Raw genomic sequence first — 10825 nt, forward strand, 5'->3', positions numbered from 1 at the left:
AGTGTGGGTCTTTGCTCGTTCGTTCATTCATTCATTTATCACGCTGACTGAATGTCTCTGATGTCTCAGTCTGGGCTGGGCTCTGAGGGGCACTGGAGGTGGACAGGCTGAACTCTCACCTAACACTGCCCCTTTCTTCATAACAATGGCCCATGAGACACCCTCTGTGTTTAAACGAACAGCAGTCACCCACATTGTCCTGCAGTAAAGGTTACGATGCCCTGTCACATGTGTGAGCTCATTTGTTCCTGGCATTTACGTCTGAGTTGGAGCGTGGACTTAGGCGTTGCCCAGACTTGGGCATGACCCCAGCTCCGCTGAGTGACCTCAAGCCAGTTTCCTCATGTATAAAGTTGCGACGGTAATGTTTTTGTTACATAATTTTTCTAAGCCTCAGGTGCACCCATATGAAGTAGGATAGGGCCGCCCCCTCTCGAGGTAGCTGTGAGGATTTGTGCAGTGCCCTGTGGCCACCGTCAGTCCAGCTTACAGTTGAGGAAAGGTACAAGGGTTACGTGGCTTCCCTCCGTGTCACTGACAGACCCAGGTCCCATGGCTCTGGGTGGAGAAACTGGGACCTCCTGGATCTCAGTCTGGTGCTCCTTCCATCTTGCCGGGTGAGCTGACAGAGCCCCGCAGAACAGCCCAGACTCCCTGTGCCGTGTGACCCGAGTCCCTCCCTGTTCCTGTGCCCACAGGGCCCGCCTGCTTCCTGGTCGGAAGAGAAGGGAGTGTGAAATCACCTTCTGAGGCAGGAGCGTGACCAATGCCAGAACCTTCAGCAGACCTGGGGAAAGGCTTTCCGCTGTGTCCTCACACCACGGCTGAGCCCTGATCGGTGGGGATGGGCTTGTTCAAGGGAAATGCGTGACCGAGGAAAGAACAGCTGAGTAGAAAAGCTGTCACCTGAGATATCCATCGTCGACTTCCAGTTCCAAGATCTGCAGCCACGGGACGGCCGGTGGTCCCAGCACACTTGGCCAAACCCACCTTCCGTGGGCAGAAGCTCTGAGCAACCCAGCCGGCCTTGACCTCCCCACCCAACGGAGCTGGACCGCAGACACAGGCGTCCAGTCTACAGCCTCACGGCTCCCCAGAGGAACGCGTGGCACAGAGCTTGCTGGCTTATCGAGCATAGTTCTGAGCCTGAACAGAAATGGATTTTGTGTCGCTCGGGCTCATCTGGAATCAGATCAGCTCCCTGCTGTCCCAGCCCTGCTGGCTGTTCTTTCGGCGCCTGCTGGACTCAGGGCGCAGGCCTGCTCTCTCCTGGGAGCTGTGGCTCACGAGCATTTCCAGCACCTTGCTTGCACGTGGTGTGCCCCCCGCGCCCCCGCAAGCCCCTACGTAGGCAAGCCAAGGGCACATTGTGTCCATTTCACAGCAGAGCCAGGGCTCAGAAGGGCGGGAGCTTGACTTAATGCTCTTCTGCTGCCATCTTGAAATTTTAATAATCCTGTCTTTGAACTTGTGTTTTGCAAGTGAAATCTGATGGGATTGTGGAGCCTGCGCAGGACCGGAGGAGGTCCGTCAATGCACGTGTCAGTTATTCCTTGCTGTCCTACCTGCCTACAGCGTTCTCAAAGCCCCGTGAGCACAGAACTCCAGGGGGTCCCCCGAGGCACAGGAGCTCTGTGAGACTCAAAGTGAGTACAAGACACGTGTGTTACACCAAGGACGGGGTGAGCAAGGGCAATGACACCCCGAAAGGCCACACTTTGCAATCAAACCAGAACTTGCTTGGAATGCAGAAAGAAGGCAGTGGGGTTCTAGGGAACGTGAATGACCAAGGAACCCTGTCTCTTATTCTTACTCAGGTTATTTCCCTGTGTCAGCCAATCGCTTACAGGGAAAGTGAGGGCACAGAAGGAAGTGGAGACACAGGGCACCCATGGTTCCCTTTCCTCCCGTCCTCCTCACTCAGAAGTGTGTGGGTGGAATGTCAAGGAGCGACATAAAAACTGTTGAGTTAGTGCAGTGTTTCTACTGTTCTGGAAAGGACGAAAATACTTTTGCGTACAAACTGCAAAATATGAAGAGTGTGATTTCGATGATTCCATATACGAGTTAAATGGCCTTATATTTGCATTTAAAACTGCCACTGCACAATATGATGTTGAATGGTGTAGTTAGAATGGCATTAAATAGCAAATAAAAACACCATGACAAGTGGAGACGGAGGGTATCGTGGAAGAAAGAAGCAAGTTTGGTATTTTAGCAATTTTTTTTTTTTAAGATTTTATTTATATATTTGACAGAGAGAGACACAGCAACAGAGGGAACACAAGCAGGGGGAGTGGGGGAGGGAGAAGCAGGCTTTCTGCTGAGCAGGGAGCCCGATGCGGGGCTCAATCCCAGGACCCCGGGATCATGACCTGAGCCAAAGGCAGACACCCAACGACTGAGCCACCCAGGCGCCCTGGTATTTTAGCAATTTTAATGGCACTTGCCTCCTGGTTTTTGCACAAACATCCCACATTTTCATGTTGAACAAGGGGCCTTGCAATCACGAAGACAGTCCCGGTTGGGGGGTGAGGATGGGAGACAGAGAGGATGAGAAGCCCCTCGATATCTCAGAGTTGTTCAGGGGCGACCCGGGACGCTGGTCTCTGATGGAGTCTGGGGGCAGGATCCACCATGATGATGATGAAGATGATGGTGATAAGCCCACCGTATTGCTCCACGCATGAGGCACGCAGTGGCCCACTCATCTCCATGGCAACCTGGAGGCAGGGACAATGACTTTCTTTTTTATTTATTTATTTATTTTTTTAATTTTTATTTTTTAAAGATTTTATTTATTTATTTGACAGACAAAGACATAGCGAGAGAGGGAACACAAGCAGGGGGAGTGGGAGAGGGAGAAGCAGGCTCCCCACCGAGCAGGGAGCCCGATGCGGGGCTCGATCCCAGGACTCTGGGACCATGACCTGAGCCGGAGGCAGACGCTTAACGACTGAGCCACCCAGGCGCCCCGGACAATTACTTTCTACCCTGCAGAGGAAGAAACCAAAGCTCTGAGGGCCTTTGCAGCCTGCCCGCATCCCTAGCTGGCAAACGGCTCAGCCAGGAACCCTGCACCGTCAAACCTTGGTCACCAATATCTCCATTCTCCCACCTGCCGGGGAGAGCACACCTGATCCCTTGGCCTCTGTCTGATGACCTCAGGCTCCTCTTGGTAAGAAACAAGGTCATTCATTTTATTTCTTTTTTTTTTTTTTTTTTAAGATTTTATTTATTTATTTGAGAGAGAGAGAGCATGAGAGGGGGGAGGGTCAGAGGGAGAAGCAGACTCCCTGCCGAGCAGGGAGCCCGATGCGGGACTCGATCCAGGGACTCCAGGATCATGACCTGAGCCGAAGGCAGTTGCTTAACCAACTGAGCCACCCAGGCGCCCATTCATTTTATTTCTTTATAAAAATTGAATGAGAGTAACACATGATGACTAATAAACCATTTGAAGTACACAAAAGTATTTTCAAAGTACTGATAGAGAAAACCCAGCAGCTCCTCCCTGGCCCCACCCCTGTTCAGTGAATATCCTTCTAGAACTTTCTCCATGCAAGCCGGGGTTTGTTAACAGCTTTCGGGGTGCGGGGCCCAGAGTGGAAGATGCTGGATAGAGAGAATAAAGAACGCAGGCATGTGTTTTGAAAGCCAGGAAGTCAGGAGCTGTGGGGCTGTGTCCCACAGTGGTGGGCTTCTGAAAGTAGACCATGAACCAGCCTGGGTCAGGGTTTGTAAATAGCGGTCCCCCTTCCCACACATCTCCCGGAGTAGCCATGGAAGGGCATGGCTGTCTGGAGGCCCCACAGAGCTGGATCACGGATGTCCAGGGGCCCCCTACTCAGGCGTGGCACGGAAACAGCAGACTTGCCCACCTTCACACAACCACAGGGGCTGGATGCCCAGGCCCCAGGGAGGGCTGCTGTGGCCTGAAGACCCGAAACCCCCTCTGTGAATTTCCCAGAGCTCTTGTCTGACCACCCAACACAATAGTATTGGATCGCTTCCCCTCCTCTTGGGTGAGGGTTCCAAGACAGGTTTGTGTTGATTTAGGACAAATTAACAAACATGACATCTTAATGTCCAAGTGAAATAGTGATATTGAGCTGAATGACCCTGAGGTCCCGGCCAACCCTGGCTTCTTGGCAGGCCACATCTGGGGTCAGCTCTTGCCCTGGGGACCCAAAGGTGCCTCCTTCTCATGGCCCCATGTGTGCTCTCTGCCTAAGGCCCTACCCCGATGGGAGGGGGGCTGGCCCCCCTGCTCATGAGGATGCACATGGCTGTCTCATTGGGATTCCACAAGGGGAGGAGGGAGATCTGCTAACAGGTTCTTAGAGACCTGTGATTCCCTTTTGGTCCCAGAGAAGACCCCCCCCTCTTTGGTAACAAGTGGGCTACCTGCAGCTCTCTGAGGTGCTTACTTGGTGGTGGCTATGGGGTCCAATCCAGGGAGCTGGTAATTTCCCAGAGCTCCTCCCAGAGACCCCAATGGCCAAGCCAATGGCTCCATGCTGGGATCTGAACCCAGGCTCATCTGGCTCCTGGATCTAAGCTCTTGAGAGACAGGAGACAAGTGTATGCAGGCAGATATTCTGGGAAACTGGGCCCTCTGGGACTTCTTCTGGCAGCCCAGAAGGGAGCTTTTGTCATCACCGTGGTGGATCAGCTTTGCTCTTAGGGTGCATTTGGGCCTGGGATGTGGGCGGGGGAGCACTCCTCACAACCTGAGGCCAGCCCCCCCTTTCTTGTAACTTCATACAAGACCAGCCCCACTTGGGCTCCCAGCTACGCTGTGACTCAGACTTAATGGGATCACCACGGGGTGGCAGAAATGGCGTGGTTCTGGCTGACCTCAGTTTCTTTTTTCTTGGAGAACGGTAGCTAGAGTTGATTGTCCCCTGACTCTATGTCCAGATGACTCTCACAAAGCTCTTTCCCCCAGGCCAAGCCGAGAGGCCTGGTTTCCATGTTAATCCGGGGAAGAAGTCATTCAGAGAGTTTCACCAAAACACATCCCAGATCCACTTGGGCTGGGAGGGGCCACTGTACTTGCCTGCTGGGAGGCATGTTGAGATTTTTCACCTCTCGTGGCTGGAAGCAGCCTTCACTGGCGGCACCGAGGGGCTGACTCCCTGGTCAACTTTCTCGAGCGTCGATTTACCAGATGCATTAATCTCCCAGATGGTAACTAATTCAAAACAACATTTTATTAAAACAAACTAAGATATTATGAATTAAATATAAAGTCTGTGGGAACCCTGAAGATCAAACAAGAGATACTGCAGAAATTTCACGTTTGTAGAGAGTTGCTCTGAGTTACTGCTCCCAGGAGCCCAGATTGAAGTTTACCCTCCTCTGCCTGGGATGCCCTGAGAACCAGAGAGAGGGCTGGGAATGATGACTAGCTCTTGCCCAGCACTCCAGAGTTTGCAGAGTGAGGGCACATTTTGATCTCCCTGCACCCGAAGTACCCAGGGTGGTGAATAAGCAGTATGAATGACCTTTATCCACTTTCCACAGGCAAGAGAGGGTAAGCCCAGGGTCACAGCTGGCCGTGCTCATGCCTCCTGACACGCTACCAACCTTTCTCCTTTCTGGTTCTCTACTCTGGGATGCTACAGGGCTGCCTGGGGGACAGGGATGGTTGGTCCTGACTTCTTGAGGAAAGTTGTGATTTGCTGGACGGCTGCATCCCTGGCTGGGGATGAAGGCTGATTTTTGTCCCTACAGCAGAATGGGAGAAGATGGCCAGCTGACCTTTCTTCAAGGACATTGCTGCCTGAGTGCATATGGGGTGCTGGAGGATGCCACAGTGCTTCTCTTTGCCAAAGGAATGTTCTGACTTCCTTTCTGTTATCTGTACCAGGGCTCATGTGTGCATTTGGGAAGGAGTGTTGGGAACAGCTGGGTCCAGCCTTTGTCCCTCTGACCCAGCATCTTGTTCCTGTCCCATGTTCCCACCTGCTCCACACGTTGCTCCAGGGGTATGGAGGAGAAGGCAGTGGCTGGGATGGTTCTAGAAGAGGGCCACCTGTGGACTCTTGCTTTTCTTCTGGGGGTCAGGGCAAGGAGGTGTTTGGTTGGTGTTTGGTCGGCTCAGGTTATATGTGGGTGCTGGGGATGGCCACGCAGTGTGTGCAGATGAAGAACGTGCAGAGGACCACGCCACAGACCCTGTCCAACCTCTGCTTGAAGATCAACGTCAAACTGGGAGGCATGAACAGCATCCTACTGCCCCAGGGGAGGCCGCCCGTGTTCCAGCAACCCATCATCTTTCTGGGGGCCGAAGTCACTCGCCCACCCGCTGGGGACAGGAAGAAGCCTTCCATCACCGCCGTCATGGGCAGCATGGATGCGCACCCCAACCGCTACTGCACCACTATGCGGGTTCAGCTGCACCGTCAGGAGATCATCCAGGACCTGGCCACCATGGTCCGTGAGCTCCTCATCCAGTTCTACAAGTCCACGCGCTTCAAGCCCACGTGCATCATCTTCTACCGCGACGGCGTCTCTGAGGGCCAGTTCTAGCGGGTCCTCCACCATGAGTTGCTGGCCTTCCGCAAGGCATGTGTCAAGTTAGAAAAGGACTACCAGCCAGGGATCACTTTCATAGTGGTAGAGAAAAGGCACCACATGCAGCTCTTCTGCACCGACAAGAATGAGAGGGTTGGGAAAAGTGGAAACATTCCAGCAGGCACAACTGTGGACATGAACATCACCCACCCGACCGAGTTTGACTTCCACCTGTGTAGTCACTCTGGCATCCAGGGAACAAGCAGGCCTTCCCACTATCACATGCTTTGGGATGACAATCGTTTCTCTTCCAACGAGCTGCAGATTCTCACCTACTAGCTGTGTCACACCTATGTGCGCCGCACGCGATCCGTGTCCATCCCGGCACCAGCATACTACGCCCACCTGGTGGCTTTCCGGGCGGGGTACCACCTGGTGGACAAAGAACATGACAGTGCTGAAGGAAGCCATACCTCCAGGCAGAGTAATGGACGAGACCACCAAACGTTGGCAAAGGCAGTCCAGGTTCCTCAGGACACCTGGGCACCATGTACGTTGCTTGACATGTTTTAGTGTTTACGATTGTGTACCGAGTTGGATTCACATGAGACCAGCTACACTCAGACCAACAGATGCCCAGCCCTTCCGTGACAGCCAGCATCGAACATGAGATGTCATTGATTTTAATAGATTCTCCATTTTCCAGAATGCCTTCCGTCCCAGATTTCAAACTTGGATTTTGAACTGCAGACCTGTATGAGACCCCATTGTCGTAGGAAATACGGTTTGCCAAAATCTATAAGCTGCTTATTAAAATAGAGTCCTGTGTTTCCTAAAAGAAAAAATAAAAAAGGTTATATGTGAGAAAATGGCCCTTCATTCCACATGGGGACCTGAATTTGTTCTTCCCTCCAGCCTTGGTAGCAGCAGGTCGAGGGGATGGGCAGCTCCCCTCTCTGTCCTGTCTCCCTTGGACCACATGCTTTTCTACCCATTAGAACACAGTTGCAGCAGACTTCTGGTGGGGCCTGTGATGGTGGGAGGAGAGCTCTCCAAGCCTCCGGGAAGTTGTTGGCACACAAACCATGAGCACACCCTTTCTGGGAGAAGTGTCAGCTCCTTATCCTTATAAGTGGCAGCTATTAAAAACCATGATCTTAGAAAGGTGAAATTAATGCTGGCAGCTAATAGGGAGGGCCCAGGGTAAGCCAGTCATGATGGCTGGCCCTTCTCAGCATTGGTACATTGCAATGGTTTTATGATGAGTTGTAATCAGTCCCATTTTACAGGTGCAAAAACCAAGGCTTACCAAGGCCTCTGCACTGTCACCTGTCAAACTCTGAGCCCTTTTCCATGAAGCTCTGCAGGCATCATTCCATTTTCATCTCCTAATGACCTTCCGGGCAAGTACTACAGTGATGTCATCCTATAGGTGGGGACACTGGGGCTCAGAGAGGCTCAGTGGTTTGCCCTAGTTATACAGCCAAGTGGTGGATCAGGCCCTAGAACTCTGCTCTGTCTGACCCCAGAGCCATTGCTCCTTACCACTGGGCAGGTGGGGTGCTCTGGGGAAGGAATATTCTTGCAATCAAGGGGCCAAAGCAGCTGAGATCACAAGACAGGGGTGATGCACAGGCCATGATTCCATCATCCACCCTCTACTGGTCATGGAGTAGAGGTCATATCCCCACTGCTTAGGAAAGGCTGAGCCACCACATTGTGGCGGGCAGCGCATGAAGCAGTGCTGGGCACTTGATCAGCCTGTCCATGCATGGCCAGGGGCTGGCTGTGAGCCTGTGGCTTCCTGTTGAGTTGAAAAGCCATGTCTAGGCTTCTCCCCAGGCCTCCAAAGAAGCACAATAACCTAGGCAAGGTGATTTTTCTATCGTTAAATTGCTACATTGTCATCTTTTCAATAAAAATGACATACTAGCATTTCTCTGTTCTCTTAGAAATTCATCACGCACCTAGGAAATACAGAGATAGCCAAGAGCATTCAGAGCCCTTTTGCTTTGCGTGTCAATTCATTGCTTCATTCACCCAAATGTCCTTGCTTGGGGGCTAGGGTCCTCAGGCCTGTCCTCAGGGAACTCACAGTCTACCGGGGAGATGTAGAAGTATCTTGGGCAGCTCTAAAACTACACCTGTATTGATTGATTGACTTATTAACTGGTTCGATGAATATTTATTGAGGATCTATTATGTGTAGGAAATTGATTTTTAAATTATTCATATTTTGCATTCCTTTATTGGTTTTAGAATTGTAAAGTGCCTTGTGATATGTTCTATAAAAACCCAACAGACTTGTGACCTTGTTCACTTCTAGAATAAAGATCATCTTCTACAAATCGAAATCTAGACTGAGGGTTTGAGCATGCTCTACATGTCATGTTTTGAGTGTAAGCGAGAAGCATCCTGGTGTTTCTCCACCCTGGCTATGAATTAGAATCATCTGGGGTGGGAGGTTTATAAAGGGTCCATGCCGTTGTCTGGGCCTTACACCTATCGCTTCTGATTTCATAGGTTTGAGGTGGGGCTCTGGGAGAAAGCTGTCTTGTAAGACTCCCCGGGTGACTTTCCTGGGCAGCCATACCGTGAACCATTGGTCTATGCCAGTAGCTCTTAACCTTAGCTACACATTAGAATCTCCTGGAGAGTATTAAAAGGTCCCATGCCAAGGCTGCACCCAGTCTGCTAAGTCAGAACATCTGGGGGTGGCACCCCACCACCAATGTATGTTAAAGCTCCCCAGATGATTCCAATGTGCGGCCAAGATTGAGAGGCTCTGGTCTGCTCCAATTTTATTTTATTTTTATTTTTTAAAAATTTATTTATTTATTTATTTATTTTATTTATTTGAGAGAGGGAGAGTGAGTGAGACAGAGGGGGTGGGGAGAGAATCTGAAGCAGACTCTGCACTGCGCACAGAGCCCGATGTGGAGCTTGATCTCCCAACTGCAAGATTGTGACCTGAGCTGAAACCAAGAGTTGGATGCTCAACTGCTTGAGCCACCCAGGTGCCCCAGTCTGCTCCTATTTTCTGTTCACAAACGAGTTGAGGATGGCATCACAGAGGCTGTGAGATTGGAGCTGGGTTTTGAAGGATGAATAGGAGTTTGCTAGGATACTCTAGAAGAAGATGGGGCACTTGCAGGTGGAGAAACCAGCGTGTGCAAAGGCAGCAGAACAGGAAGGAGAGAGGAGAATTTGAGATGCAATGTGACTAGAGCAGCATCAGGGAGGCTACACAGGCAGGAGGAAAGCAAGCTGCAAGCCAGACTCGTGACCCCGTGGCTCTGGCTCTGCCTCAGGAGTCCAGGTAGGAAGTGACTGGACCTGTTTGTGTTATGAACATCCTCGTTGGTGATGGAAGGCCTGGAGGGAAGGCTGGAGGTGGCGAGACCAAAAAAGAATTTGTTTCAAAAGCCTCAATGGGAGTTAGAGAGGCCCCAGACCAAGGTGGTGGCCAGGGGGTGAAGGAGAACATGCATTCTGGAGACACTTCCAAGGGGCTGGGTGGCTTTGAAATGTGTCTGCAAATTCTATAATATGCTTCCCATGGAGAGGTAGCATTGATATCCCCTCCCCCTTGAAGTGGGAGGACAATATTTTAATGAGGATTTGCTGCAAAATGTCAAGGGGGCATGCAGAGCTCTTTGATGAAGGGGCAGAGGTGCACTTGTCTAACTTGATGATTTGGGGAGGGACATGGATATTGGCCACCATGGAGCTCCCATACCCTTTGGACACCTCCAGCCAGTGACCCATAGGCATCTCTGATCCCACAGGTCCGAAGTGAGCAAGAAGCATGGGGTTATCTCTCACTCCCCCTTCTTCCTCAGCCCTATATCTGGCTGGTCGCCAAGTCCCAGGGTCCATCTCTTCCAGTGACCACAGTGATAGTCATTTAATTTCATCCAGGGATTGGATTCTGTAAGACAGGAGTCCAGGTGGGAGAGCTTGTCTCTGCTCCACAGCATCTGGGGCCCCAGCTGTGGAGACTCAAGGCTGAAGTGTAGAACCATCTAGAAGGCATCTTCAATTACATGTCTGGTAAGTGATGCTAAAGTCATCTGGGACCTCAACTACATCTGTTGGGTGGAGCATGCTTTTATACATGGCCTCTTCCATGGCCTGGGCTTTTTTCCGGCATGGCAGCCTCAGGGTAGTCAGATTTTTCTCAGTGGATATTCAGGGCTCCAGAGGTGAGTGTCCTAAGAGAACCAGGACCTAGCTTCAGAAGTAATGCACTGTCACATCCACTGCATTCTGGTACCTAGAAGTTTGGCCTGAATTCACATTA

At 51.3% G+C, this 10825-nt stretch overlaps 1 pseudogene across 1 annotated transcript; it reads left to right on the forward strand.

The window, feature by feature from the left end:
• Positions 1–480: 480 nt before the first annotated feature.
• LOC145722116 (protein argonaute-2 pseudogene) lies at positions 481–10026 on the forward strand (annotated as a pseudogene). Its single transcript, XR_014146143.1, has 3 exons — positions 481–1347; positions 1483–1646; positions 5740–10026. The product of XR_014146143.1 is annotated as a protein argonaute-2 pseudogene (transcript).
• The last annotated feature ends 799 nt before the right edge of the window (positions 10027–10825 follow it).

This window comes from Leptonychotes weddellii, chromosome 6 (genome assembly GCF_054177405.1).
Source record: "Leptonychotes weddellii isolate Sample4059 chromosome 6, ASM5417740v2, whole genome shotgun sequence".
Taxonomy (NCBI): domain Eukaryota; kingdom Metazoa; phylum Chordata; class Mammalia; order Carnivora; family Phocidae; genus Leptonychotes; species Leptonychotes weddellii.